The 12802-nt window shown below is 37.3% G+C and overlaps 1 long non-coding RNA gene across 1 annotated transcript; it reads left to right on the top strand.

Annotated features, from left to right (window-relative positions):
* Window positions 1–5566: 5566 nt before the first annotated feature.
* On the top strand, window positions 5567–6885 carry LOC148954361 (uncharacterized). Its single transcript, XR_016141575.1, has 3 exons — window positions 5567–5650; window positions 6391–6476; window positions 6771–6885. It is a non-coding gene; the product is annotated as an uncharacterized LOC148954361 (long non-coding RNA).
* The last annotated feature ends 5917 nt before the right edge of the window (window positions 6886–12802 follow it).

The raw sequence follows: 12802 nt of genomic DNA, 5'->3' as shown, positions 1-12802 counted from the left end.
TTCACAACAGGATTTTCACCTCATTTACAACAGGGAGCGGAATCTTAGGGAGGACGAAGTCTCTCTTCGGGTTGAGTCTAAATATTTTTGACTTAATAGAGCTGATTGTTAATTTAGAATCAGATCAGTGTCTTTTCATTTTCCTCTACCTTCTCCTCCAAGTTATAATTCAAGTCCGCTTGGCCCCCCCCCCATGCCAACACTCCCTTAAAGTTTTAATTTGACAAACTAAGCTGTTCCCAAAATATTGCAGATATGCCATTTTGATAACCCACGAGAACATAGTATACTTCGCTACTTATATGTATATAGATTATAAGTTCCATAGGAGCTTATAGTGCAGAATGTTCTAGTGGATCAGATAGAAAAATTGTGGAGTCATCTCCCCTCCTGATAACACAAATCCTTATTATGCATGTGTTGTATACTGTTATGTAGACGCATAACAGTCTTGTGAACAGTCAAAACCCAGCAGCACTAATTTTGCCCTCTTTGGGGTATCCTAGTAATGAACAAACCTTTGTCCATAGTAACCAAAAATTTAAAAACGTTTTTCGAAAAAAATCCTGAGTGAGGAAGAATCGCCATTTTAAGCTGATTCAAGAATGGTAATTATCATTTGAATTCATCTTTTTACGGATTCAAGTTTATTACGAAAACAAATTTATGGGAATTTCAAAAAAGTCCCCCTCCCTGAAAAAATGGTGTTACGTCAAAATAAAAACTGCACCACTCGGATTTTCGTAACCGAAAATTTCACCTGTAGAATTACAGTCCCCCTTGTTTAGCAACAAGTAAAATCAGTTGCTCTGCTGTTTCCTTTTTTTCTTTTCGTAATTTTTTAGTTTTTTAGTACTTTTAAAAAAAGCTTATCATTGTTCTAATTAAACAGACATCGTTTTTCAGGAGTCGTGTTTTAAGGAACAAATTCAAAAGAGCGAGATGTTTAAGAGGAGCAACCCACCTCATATACGCAATAATTTCTATTCGTTTTAATGGTGCTCCTTACTTTAAGTTGAAAAAAACTTGTTTTTTTTATTTAATTCTGATCGTTTTTTAAATAATGCCAGGAAATATGACTACACATCCACGGAAAAATCCCTCGTCCCCACGGATTTATTCTTTAGACTAGTGGTTCTCAAACTGTGGTACGCGTACCCCTTGGGGGTATGCAAAATTTTTCAGTGGTTACGCGGCCGGACAACAACAACAACAAAAAAACAACCCTTTAACTCTAGGACTGGCAATTTTATTTATATTTTAGCTATAGTTTACTTAGTACCAGTAACTGAGAAGGAATACTTAAAATCTTTTGTGGGTAAAAAGGGGTACAGTTTCTAAATAAGTTTGAGAATCACTGCTCAAGACAATTTAATCTTGGTGAAAATTTACCCCCGACAATTACCCTTAACATCTCCACGCGTAAAATTGAGTCGGCAAAGAGAAAGAAAGACACAAGAAGAATTTCGTATAGGAATCCTGGTAAATTCCCAGTGTGTAAAATTTCGCCTGAAAAATTTGAAACTTCCCTCCCCATGGAAAATTATTCCTGTGGAAAATTCCACCAGCAGAAAATCTCCCCTTCCCCACCCGAAAAATATATGCATACTTCCCAATAACAAATACCATATGTAAACAATAGGCAGATTTTTTTTAACTTAAAGACCTTTCCCCGGGGGCTATGGGGGGGGGGGACATGATATCTCCAAAGGCATAGTTATTCAGCCTTTTAACTATGCTCAACAAAATGGCTTTTTCAAAATTTTGATCGGACGATTTTGAGAAAAAAGGGCGCGAGAGGTGGCCTAGTTGCCTTTCTATTTTTTTGTTCACTTAAAAAGGGCACTAGAACTTTCAATTTCCGTCCAAATGAGCCCTATCCCAATATTCTAGGACCAATGGATCGATACGATTACCCCTGGGGAAAAAAAACAAACAAATAAACACGCATCTGTGATCTTTCTCCTGGCAAAAAATACAAAATTCCACATTTTTGCAGATAGGAGCTTGAAACCTCCGCAGTAGGGTTCTCTGATACGTTGAATCTCATAGTGTGATTTTCATTAGGATTCTATGACTTTTAAGGGATGTTTCCCCCTTTTTTTATAAATCAGGCAAATTTTCTCAGGCTCGTAACCTTTGACGGGTAAGAGTAAACTTAATGAAACTTGTATATTTGAAATCAGCATAAAAAGCCAATTCATTTGATATATTTATTGGTATCAAAATTCCATTTTTAGAGTTTAGATTACTATTGAGCCGGGTCGTTCCTTACTTACAGTTCGTTACCACGAACTGTGTGATTGTATTTTATTATAATATTATTTTTAGCTAATTACAAAAGGCACTAGATATAGAAATTTCGGTACGAGTGCACAATAACGTACACACCGCTATAGACTGTATCAAGGAAACCAGACTGTATCAGACACGAAACCCGTCAAACGGCTATTTCATTAGCAGACAACGGGTGATTTGATAGATAAATTGATGGCAAAGTGTGGTTTTTCAATATTCAAACGATTGTTTTTTGGGGTTTAGGAGGGAAAAAGGTACCTAGGATAGGTTAGGTTACGTATTTAATATATGTTATGCTTTACCCCCCCCCCATTAATGTGCAAATATATAGCCCCATTTTTTTCTAAACTATTATATATTCATCCTATTTCATTTCATTAGCATTAACCAAACTTGACTTCTTTCGTGTGTATAATATAATGCACCAGTACCGAAATATATTTTCAAATGAGCCCTTAAACAGCTCTGTGACGTTCCACTGCCCTGCTAGCAATGGGGATAAAAAGAAGACACATCAGTCCTACCCGTGCAAAAAAGTAATTTCCCTTGTTGTTTAAGACAGGGGAGTGTATGTCTCCTGTATAGGGTTTTTGGCCGTGGTGATTCCAATTGTTTACTTTTTGTTTCGATCTGAAGCCATTTTTAGGGGTTTCCGGCTATTTTTTGAAATTCTCATAAATTCATTTTTGAAAGAACATTTTATTATTCAGATTAATTGAGATAATAGTTGCCCATCCTTGATCAGCTACAAATGGCATTTTTTTCACTAGCCAGTTTTATTTTTTTCATTTTTGGGTACTATGGACTGTGGTTCGTTCTTTACTAGTTTGTTGCTACCGCTAGCACGTATTTTTTGAAAAGTTGCTTCAGTAGGATATGATATCATATTTGAGTAGCTCTACGGCCTGATTCGCCGGGATTTGTTGTTTGCAAGAGCCATACTAAAACCTAAGACAAAAGTAATATAAATTTGATATTTATATATTTGTAATATATATTTGATATATAATAACAGTAGGGACCCCTCACTGGTTTTAACCGGTCAGCACCACCCGCAATACCACCGGAAAGTACCACCGCAATACCTCCGGAAAGTACCACCGCAATACAACCGACCCGTCATTCCACGAAAACCATCATGTGTTTGTTGCGTCATAGGGAATATTTTTTCTTTGGTTGTTATGCTTTAAAAGCCTAAGAGTGCAGGGTAAACCTTCAGGGGCTCCTTTACTCCAGGATTTCCCTTTAAACTTTCAGGGGCTCCTTTACTCTAGGATTTCCTTTCAAAAACCTTCAGGGGGGCCGCTAAATCAAGATTTCCCTTTAAAAAACTTATGAGGGCTTCTTTACCCCAAGATTACTCTTTACAAACCTCCAAGGGATTCTTTTACCTCTTGATTTTTCTTTAAGAAACCTTCATGGCTTCTTTACCCTAGGATTTCCCTTTAAAAACCTTCAGGGGGGTTCCTCTACCCCAGGATTTCTCATTAAAAACATTCAAGGGATTCTTTATCTCATGATTTCCTTTAAAAACCTTCAGGGGGCCGCTAAATCAAGATTTTCTTGGGTTTTACCTAATAGTTTCATTCTAAAAAACCTACGAAGGGCCAGGGTTTGTTTACCCTAGGATTTCTATGATTATTCTTTGAAAAACCTTAGGTGCATGAAGAAACCTTCAGAGGGCCCCTCCTTAAGTAATGGCATGGTCCCTAAATCATCCCAATATATTCCGCCATTTTATGCGAACAAATTTTGCTCCATTTTGTATGTGGGGAACCGTGACTATTGATTTTATGAGACAAAGAATCCCCGTTATTTCTTGGAAAACATCTGCTTCTATTCTAACCTGGAAACCAATCAATTCCCTTATGCCCGGAGGACTATAAAAGTGACCGCTAGAACGGAATTCCCATCAGTCTTGTTTTGGATTTTGAACGTACAACTTGATTTAAAAAACGGATATGTTTCAAAGATATCAACAGGTAAGTATTTATCTATACCCTCCCTCCACCGATAGGTTTTATCGCGTTTAGAATAACCTATTTATCTCGTCTGTTATTTCAAAGTGTTTTCAAGCAAGCTGGTAAAAGGCTGAAGGTGTGTTAAACCCAAATTTTCTATCGGACAAGTACTATTATGCTGGTGAGCCCCTCTTTCCATACCCTCCCTCCACTGATTTGAGCTACTATAATTCTCTATATTGAATGCACCTCGATAGAATGACCTAATTTTCTCATCTGTTATTTCAAATCGCTTTATCATGACAGAATACATCTTACTCTAAACCTGCCCTCCTTTTAAATCGCATTGAAGATTCGTGGCTTATTTCTGACAGATGGGCAAAAAAGACATAAATAGATATTTCCGCTAAACTTTAATGGCGTAAAATTTTCTACCCAACGGGTGCTCTTCGCATGAAAAGGATTCTTACCAACCAGCAAATTTGAATGCTGTCGTATTGCAAGTGCATCGCAATTTATAAATGTTGTTCTGATCAAGCTGGTGACTTATTTTCCACACAAAATCCCTGATTTTTGAGGGGGGTGATCTAAATTTTAACTATATCCATTTTAAGCGGTCAATGTACCCTATTATTGATTTTAATCGTGAAAAAGGGGGGCTTGTTTTCCTTTGCAATTGCTTATTATAGAGAGAATAAAAGCAAACTTTATTCAGGGAATAAAAATACATACGATCAGGGGTACTCATTAATTCAAAGTTTTCTGTCAAAATATTCCATTTTTCTCGTGTTCATTACATAAATGATCTTCACCTAGCTAGATTATTGATTCTATTTTTGGTTTAATTGAGTTTTTACCTTCTTTTCATAATTTTCATTTTTTTTTATCCTCGCGGCCCGTGAAAACTGGTTTCTAACGTCAGTATCGAAGGGGTGGGTGCAATGAATTAAATTTAAGTGGGGATATGTTGAAACAAGACTCAAGATATTTGGAAAAACTAAAATTATTTTTTTATTACCAGAATTTTGATGACACGCTTGGGGAACATGGGAGACTAGAAGTAAATTTAACGGGAAACCATGTTCTTTCACTTCATGGGAAACTAAATTTTCTTTCTTTTTGAGGAAAATTCTGAGCAATGACCTCCACGAAAAAGGGCAAAGGCGTGCGGTGTTGAGGCAACATCGTCCGCTCTACAAAGCGAAGATGTGGCCTCTTCTGCGACCCCCTCAAGACCTTCGGCCATTATGTATGCTGGCCCATCTGTTTTCCGCATGCAAGTAGGTGAATTCGCCGGGGCTTCAAGACTTACACCTTATGACAGTCAATCTGCGGTGCCTTCGAGAGCAGTGCCACATGCGCAAAGCGAAGATGGAGCTGCCCATCTTAATGTAAGTGCAAATTGTAGATATTCTTTCATAAAGCTTATTTATTGGAACGATAAAAAAACTTACCGTTTTTTCTAACTAATGTTTATTCTTTTTATTTTGCTATTAGTGGACTCTGTCTATAGTTTTGAGGGCTTATTATGTACTTTAACGGTGAAAACTCAATTTTTATGCAAAAAATTTGTCGGAAAATTTGTTAGAACATTGAAGCCCCAAGACTAGCCTAAAGTCACAGACTATTAAACACAGTCTCTTGGTTTGATGCTGCTCTTGGGGGGCTTGCACCTGAAAAGAAATAGCTAAAACTAATCCATTCTTCTGGAAATTAGTAGCGTTTTACTGTTGAAAAGCGTTCTAAGAAGGGGATTTGAGGGGGTCCTAATCCTAAGATTAATAACGGGGGAAATATCAGGGCCCCTCACTGTGAAGGAAAATCCCCAGGGAAATAGGACATTCCATTCAGGAAATAATTAAGATCTTGTAGTTCTAGTGTTGAAAATTTTTCGAAGAGGGGATTTGAGGGTTTTTAGATTAATATTCATTTTCAGCGTAATAACGGGCCCGCTGGCCCGTTTGTTCTGAAGGCTTTGAGGGTCCTTAGATTTTTTGTCCTTTTCAGCATAATAATGGGCTCCTTGGTCTGCTAGTTCTGAAGGCTTTGATGGTCCTTAGATTAATATTCTTTCAAGGCTTAAAATCACAAATACTTCAAAGTGAATAAGAATTTTTTGTTCTTTTTCCAGGCCGACAATGATGATCTCCCAGCGTGGATCAAGGATCTGCTGGCTGATGCCTTTGGAGAACAAGCAACGGACATCAACACTCCTCAGTAAGTTTTTCTACAATATAATACCTGAAACGTAAAGACGAACATCTTATGTGATAATTTTTGTTCGTGTTAGTATGGTCTCTATAGATCCGAAGGGTCCCTTTGGATGCCCATGTATGGTCATTAAATTTATAACTGGCAGTGTGGTCTCAATATATTCGAAGGGTCGCATTGTCCATCTATGGTCATTACGTACTAGTGAGGTCTTTCAAGCTCTGAACGCTTACTCTTAACAATTCTATTTTCACAGGATGAAGTGTTTCAATGATCTAATAATCTCTTATTATTTTCTAGGTTCACATACTGGCATTGGCAAGTACACCAGGACCCTATATTGAGAACGTATTGTCGCCGTCAGTGGAATTTCGCGATAATCTATGTACGGGGCCCGTGGAAAGTGAACTTGAAGGAGATTATAGTTTGAGGATGAGCCCTATTAGTATACCATCCTCCAACATTGATTTCAATAGTTTTGCGAGGGACCTCGGCATCTATGATGAATTTTCGGACAATCTCTTAGTGCAAGTACCAAAAAGCGATGTTGAGAGGGTGCTGGAAGAACAGGTGCCCGTCCCTCAAAGTGATATGGGGGAACCAGGACAAAGTGATGCCGGCTCACCCCCTGTTTTACCTGAATTGTATTTAGCAGCTACCACTTTGCGCAATGTTTATGTTTTTAGAGCTGAGTTTGGAAATCTCTTCTACTCCCTTACAAGTGGTAGTATCCATACGGATACCGTGGACATAGCACACTCGTATATCAGCAAGATTTGGGCACTTCTTGAATTCACATTCGCGAGAAGGGGGGGGGGTAGAGACAGCGTGAAAGCATCCATCGCACTAAAAATATATTTTTTACACGAAAAGACGGGTAATGTAGGCTCGCATTACCTAGAAGCAGAAATGTGGATACTTCACCCAGACCTGCTAAATTTTGAAGGGTCCTTTTTGGATTGGGTGGGAAATATTGTTAATAGGATAGAAAGCCATAATGAAAATAGGAGCGGGTCAGTTGTTTTATTTACAGAAAATTTAGACTTAAATGTAACAAAATTAAAAAAATAATTTGTTTTAAGAAGTGGGAGGGGGAGAGAGGTGTAAAATATAATGCAGATTTAAGGGAGTACAAAGGTGTACTACACTTCTCTTTTAACACGGGCTTCGAGTAATTCAAGTATTCAGTCCTCGTCGCAGGACATAAACCAGAAAAAATGATGCTAGTAAGACATATTTTGACAAATTGACAATAATGGAGGTGGGGAGGGGGCCGAGTTTTCTAAAGTTGATTTCAATTGTTTAAAGGGACAATATCCTGCAACGCTTAAGGGGATAGACATTTTTTGAGAGGGCCAACGTACATTTAAATATTAGTATTACAGTTTTACAATACGACACAGAAAATGTAGAGCGGGAACTGAAACATAAAAGGGGAGGTGGGTGATATATTCAGTAAGGGCTCCATTCATTGAATCGGTGAAACACTGGGCATGGCTTCTCTACAAGTCTGCCAAAGACCACGAGTCAATTGGAAATTTCTTTCCTATTCCATATATTAGTCGGGTATAAAGTGAGGGTTCAAAATATACTAAGGGGAGGACCTGCTGTTATTGTCCATTGTGTTCATCTAGATTCGATACAGAATTAAAATTGAAAAACCACTTGAGGCACTGCAAGCTCATGGGTACCAGTCCTTGGAGGCGGTTTCAGGCTACAATGCCATCTTGCGGTTAAAAAATTTTCAAAGTTCGTTCCTGCATAGCGACAAGGTGTCATTAGACATTGTGGCCAAACTCATGGATGTGTGCGATCCATCAAACTCCAATCGTGTTAAAGAACATAAAGCCATTGCAGTTTTTGCCCACGGGTAAAGAGGCTCGAGTAATACCATGTGGTTGGTAGAGGTATTTGAGACGTTGGGCAAGGAAGATTGTGTAGGCGCAGCTATGGTTTTACTTATTAAAACAGCAAATAAGTCAATTTCACGGCTTCGCAATACAAATTATCCAATGACTATCACCAGAACACGAGTTGGCCATTAAAATAAAAGATTTGTGTTGGGTCTGTAAGAAAAAATTTGTTGAGGGTAGTGAGGATATGAAAGTCCGCGACCATCGGGTCGCGGATTATATCGGGAGGGTGTGACTTTCGGAGGGTTGCGAATAAATCTTGTAATGTAGATGTTAGACAGCAATACTTTCCGCCGGTTTACATACACAACTTCAACTACGATTCAAAATTCATATTATCAGCATTGGCACGTTTGCAAAAAGGTAAAGTTTTAGATGGCGCATGGGTATATAGGTCTTTTTCTTGTAACATCATACCCAAATCATCTGAGAAGTTGCTGCTCTTAGAATTAAAATGGTCAACAGTTGAAAACGATAATACATACTTGAATAAAATCCGTTTTTTAGATTCCTATAGTTTCTTCCCCAAATCTTAATGTCAACTCATTCAAGTAAAGAAAAGTGACGATTTTAATAGTTTCCCCTCCTCAAACAACACTTTCCAGATGATGAAATGTATGATTTATTAACGTGTAAGGGCATATACCCGTCTGAGTACTACAACTCCATCTTGAGGCTACGTGAGGAAACATTACCGCCCGTAGAAGTGTTTTATGATTCACTTTGCGATCGTCAATGCACCATTACCGATTATGAATTTACTAAAAAAAGATTTTGGCTAAGGGAGGGTGTGAAAATGGGGAGGATTATTGTAAAATGTACCTGGCAAGTGATGTATTGACTTTGTTGGATATTGTATGTAAAAAGTTGGATAAAATTTACGAAGAATTTGGGTTAGGTTTAGGGTATTATTTTTTTAACTCCTCATTTGGTGATAGTTTAATTCTTAAAATCAGCGATGAACAAGTACGTCTGATTACCAACATGGATCAGCACCTGTTTGTAGAGAGATCTATGTGGAGAGGGTATGTTTTTCACGGGGATTGTATCCTGGAAACCGATCCGACTGGACAAAGCTAGTGAAGCGCCAGGCCCCAAATAAGTCGCTATTTTTAAAATCCGAGACGGGGAGCGACTGGATATTCAAAGGTGTACTTGCAGGTCCGAAGCTGTATTGTGCGCATACGCACAATGAGGATTTCAAATAAGTTTGCAAAGGGGTACCTTCACGCTTTGTAAAGGAAAATTTCAATATGAGCGTTTATAGGAACTGTGTAGAAAATAATTTAGTACCAAGAGCGAAGGTCATGGCCATTCGCTCCTTAAAATTTAGAAACTAAACAGTTCGAGTTGAGAAAAATGCCATGACAGCCATATCGGATAAAGTCTGTACGCGCTGGCGGTGTGAAGGCACTACCACACTGTCACTACCTTATTTCAGATCGAGACGCATGTGTAGATTACAGACGGCGTCTTGGTCTGGAGAAAGCTCAATAGCTGGTGGAGGAAGGCCCGTTTTTTCTATCCCTACACTTTCTACCACTGACAGACTCAAGCTCAGCAGTCTGTGTGTTCTAGTCGTGTTTTTTTTCTAGTCTTTTTTTTCTAGTCGTTTTCAAGTGTTTTTTGTATGTTGTGTTTTTACATGTTCTGATTTATTTTTTTTGTGCAAAGCGGAATTGTTTTAAAAAGTGCTTTATATTATACTATGAATTTACCAATGATGCTACTGCGCCACCACTGTGGCGTCTTGCGGTCACCGTTCTAGCCGCTGCGTCCTCCGGAGGAGTCTGTTCGCGTCCGGCCCTCCGGGTGGAACCCATTTCTAAGTGCCCTTTAACTTAATTATATTCAAGTGTCCATTTTATGTAAATATATGTTCAAGTGATTATTTTATGTTTTTTTAAATTGTAGTGCATTTATTTATATTAAAGAAACCATGCATTCTGTTTTTTAGTATTTATTCATCAGATTGAGGTTAGGCTCGGTTAGTTGTATGTTGAAAACGAGAGGTGTAACATGTATCAATGTAAACCTCCATTCAGATCATTTTTTTGCGGGTCATCAATGTGTGGTAAAACGACACTTTTAACGAGCATAATTCAAAATCGTGATAAAATGTTTTTAGAATATACAAAAAACATATATTATTGTTATAGTGTGTGGCAAAAGTCCTATGATAAAATAAAGATTGTTGCGCCAGACATAAAATTCATACGAGGACTTGACGTGTTTAATATTGTTGAACCAAACTCGATGTTGATTATTGATGATTTAGCTGAATTCATTAAAGAATGGTCTCGGGAGATGTTACAGTTATTCACGGTTCGGTCTTATCATGAAAAAGTTTCCGTAACTGTTATTCACCATAATCTTTTTTATCAGAGTAAATGCATGAGAACACTTGCTTTGAATTGTACTTATTATATCATCTACAGGGTTGTTTGCGATTCAAGTTCTCTTATAAGTTTAAACAAGCAAATATATCCCGGCGAACTGGAATTTTTAATCTTGGCATACAATCAAGCTACTATTAAACCTTATGGATGCATTCTATTGGATCTCAATCAAAACACGCCCAAGGAGTTACACGTAGTCACGGATATCTTTTATAATGAAATTACTACCCGTAAATAGTAGAAAAAGTCATTAGTCGCCATCACGACATTAAAGAAGCTATATGAAAACAGACATTTATTTTCCGTCCTAGGTAATTCCAAATCACGGCTTAGGAAAGCTGTACTCAAACACGATATTGACAATGAAATCATTCATCTCCTATCTGAGCTTTGTTTAAATTTAATTGTAGGTAATGTTCAACTGTCAGAAGGTGTTAGGCAACAGACAAAGCATCATCGTTCATGTGTACGTGCTCTTCCTTGCAAAAACAAAGGAATAGATTTTAAAAGAAAACAGCTTGTTCAAGCGGGCGGTAGTTTCTTTTCATAGTTATTGCCGATAATCGCAGGACTTGTAAACACTATTCTCTAGAAACCTTAAAAATTGACGCCAATTGAACTCGCTCTTTCACCAAAGGAGCACTTTGAATATAATCTTGATAAATCCATTAACAATGAAACAATTGACGACGATGAAAAATTAATCTTACTTCAAAATGTCCTTCTATGTGTCGATAGGCATAAACCTTATCGTGAAAGATCGCTCAAAGTAAATGTCGTTGATCATTCTCCAACTGCTGTAAGTTCTGAAGCTTTGATAACACCAAAACAAGGAGAATAGTTATCTTAAGTTTTAACAAATGTTGTTAAAACTTAAACTGAAAATGAGCATGTAAAAATTGACGAGGAAAAGAATAAAGTTATAATCCTGGGCAAACCCTACAATTTAATTGATTTGGCGTCAGATTTGATTACAAATTATAAAAGACTTGAATCCTTTGAGTCATTTGTATAAAATTTCAAAGTCATCAAATTTTCCAGTAAGTCTTATTGGGAATAAACATGTTTTATAACGATTAAGGGAATTCGGAGAAATATCAGAAGATATATCGTTTTCTGATAGCACACCATATGGGCTTGATGATTTAAAGAGTATTAAACGAAAGTGTCTTTTCACCGCATTTAGTATGCAAAAGGGTAGTGGACGCTTCACACCACGTTTACGTTCAAAATAGATCAAGTTTTGAAGCGAGTTTATGGGAATATTGATGAAGTGGGAAGTTTAAGTAAGGAAGTTGGCGAGAGAGTATTTACAGAATGAACCCAGCTACGCTCTTCATCGAAATCATAGAGTTCGCGGTAGTCATTATCGAAAAGCTAAAGCATTATCGAAAAAACTCTAGATGAGATTCAAAGACGTCACAATAAACAATACAAGTATATTTTACTTGTAATCATAGTGAGTAATTGCAATCATATGCCGTTCCATTGCGTTCAAAGAGAGGTGATGAAGTTGCTAGAGCCCTTGAATCTATCTTTGAACAAGATTAGTATAGAAAAGTTCAAACGGATTGTGAAAGTGAATTTGTCAATTCGCATGTAAAAAGAGTTTCATTGAAATACAATACAATACTCTATCATAGTCATAGTCCGATAAAGGCAGCATTGGCTGAACGATTGATTAGAACCATTCGAATCTTAGTCTCAAGATATTGTGCATTGAAAAATACGGCTGCTTTTATTCAAGATTTACATAAAATCATGTTAATTAATAATCTACGTCCTCATCGATCTCTGTTCAACATTAGCCCTCTTGAAGTTCATCACAATAACAATACACTTAACATTTTTCTTAAACAATATTCCAGTGAAAAGGTTTGTGAAGACAAAATCTAATGTTTGTTATTCTGTTCGAATCAGTCGAACAAGTAATATTTTTGAAAAAGGAAAGTACTTGTAGTTCACTCAACTTCTTAAAGTGTCAAAGGTCTTAGACACTAAACCTGTAATGTATCGTCTC

This window comes from Artemia sp. Qi Xiang Cuo, chromosome 3 (genome assembly GCF_049724085.1).
Source record: "Artemia sp. Qi Xiang Cuo chromosome 3, ASM4972408v1, whole genome shotgun sequence".
In the NCBI taxonomy this organism is placed as follows: Eukaryota; Metazoa; Arthropoda; class Branchiopoda; order Anostraca; family Artemiidae; genus Artemia; species Artemia sp. Qi Xiang Cuo.
The sequence above is the reverse complement of the archived record's forward strand: the minus strand, read 5'-3'. Positions and strand labels throughout refer to the sequence as shown.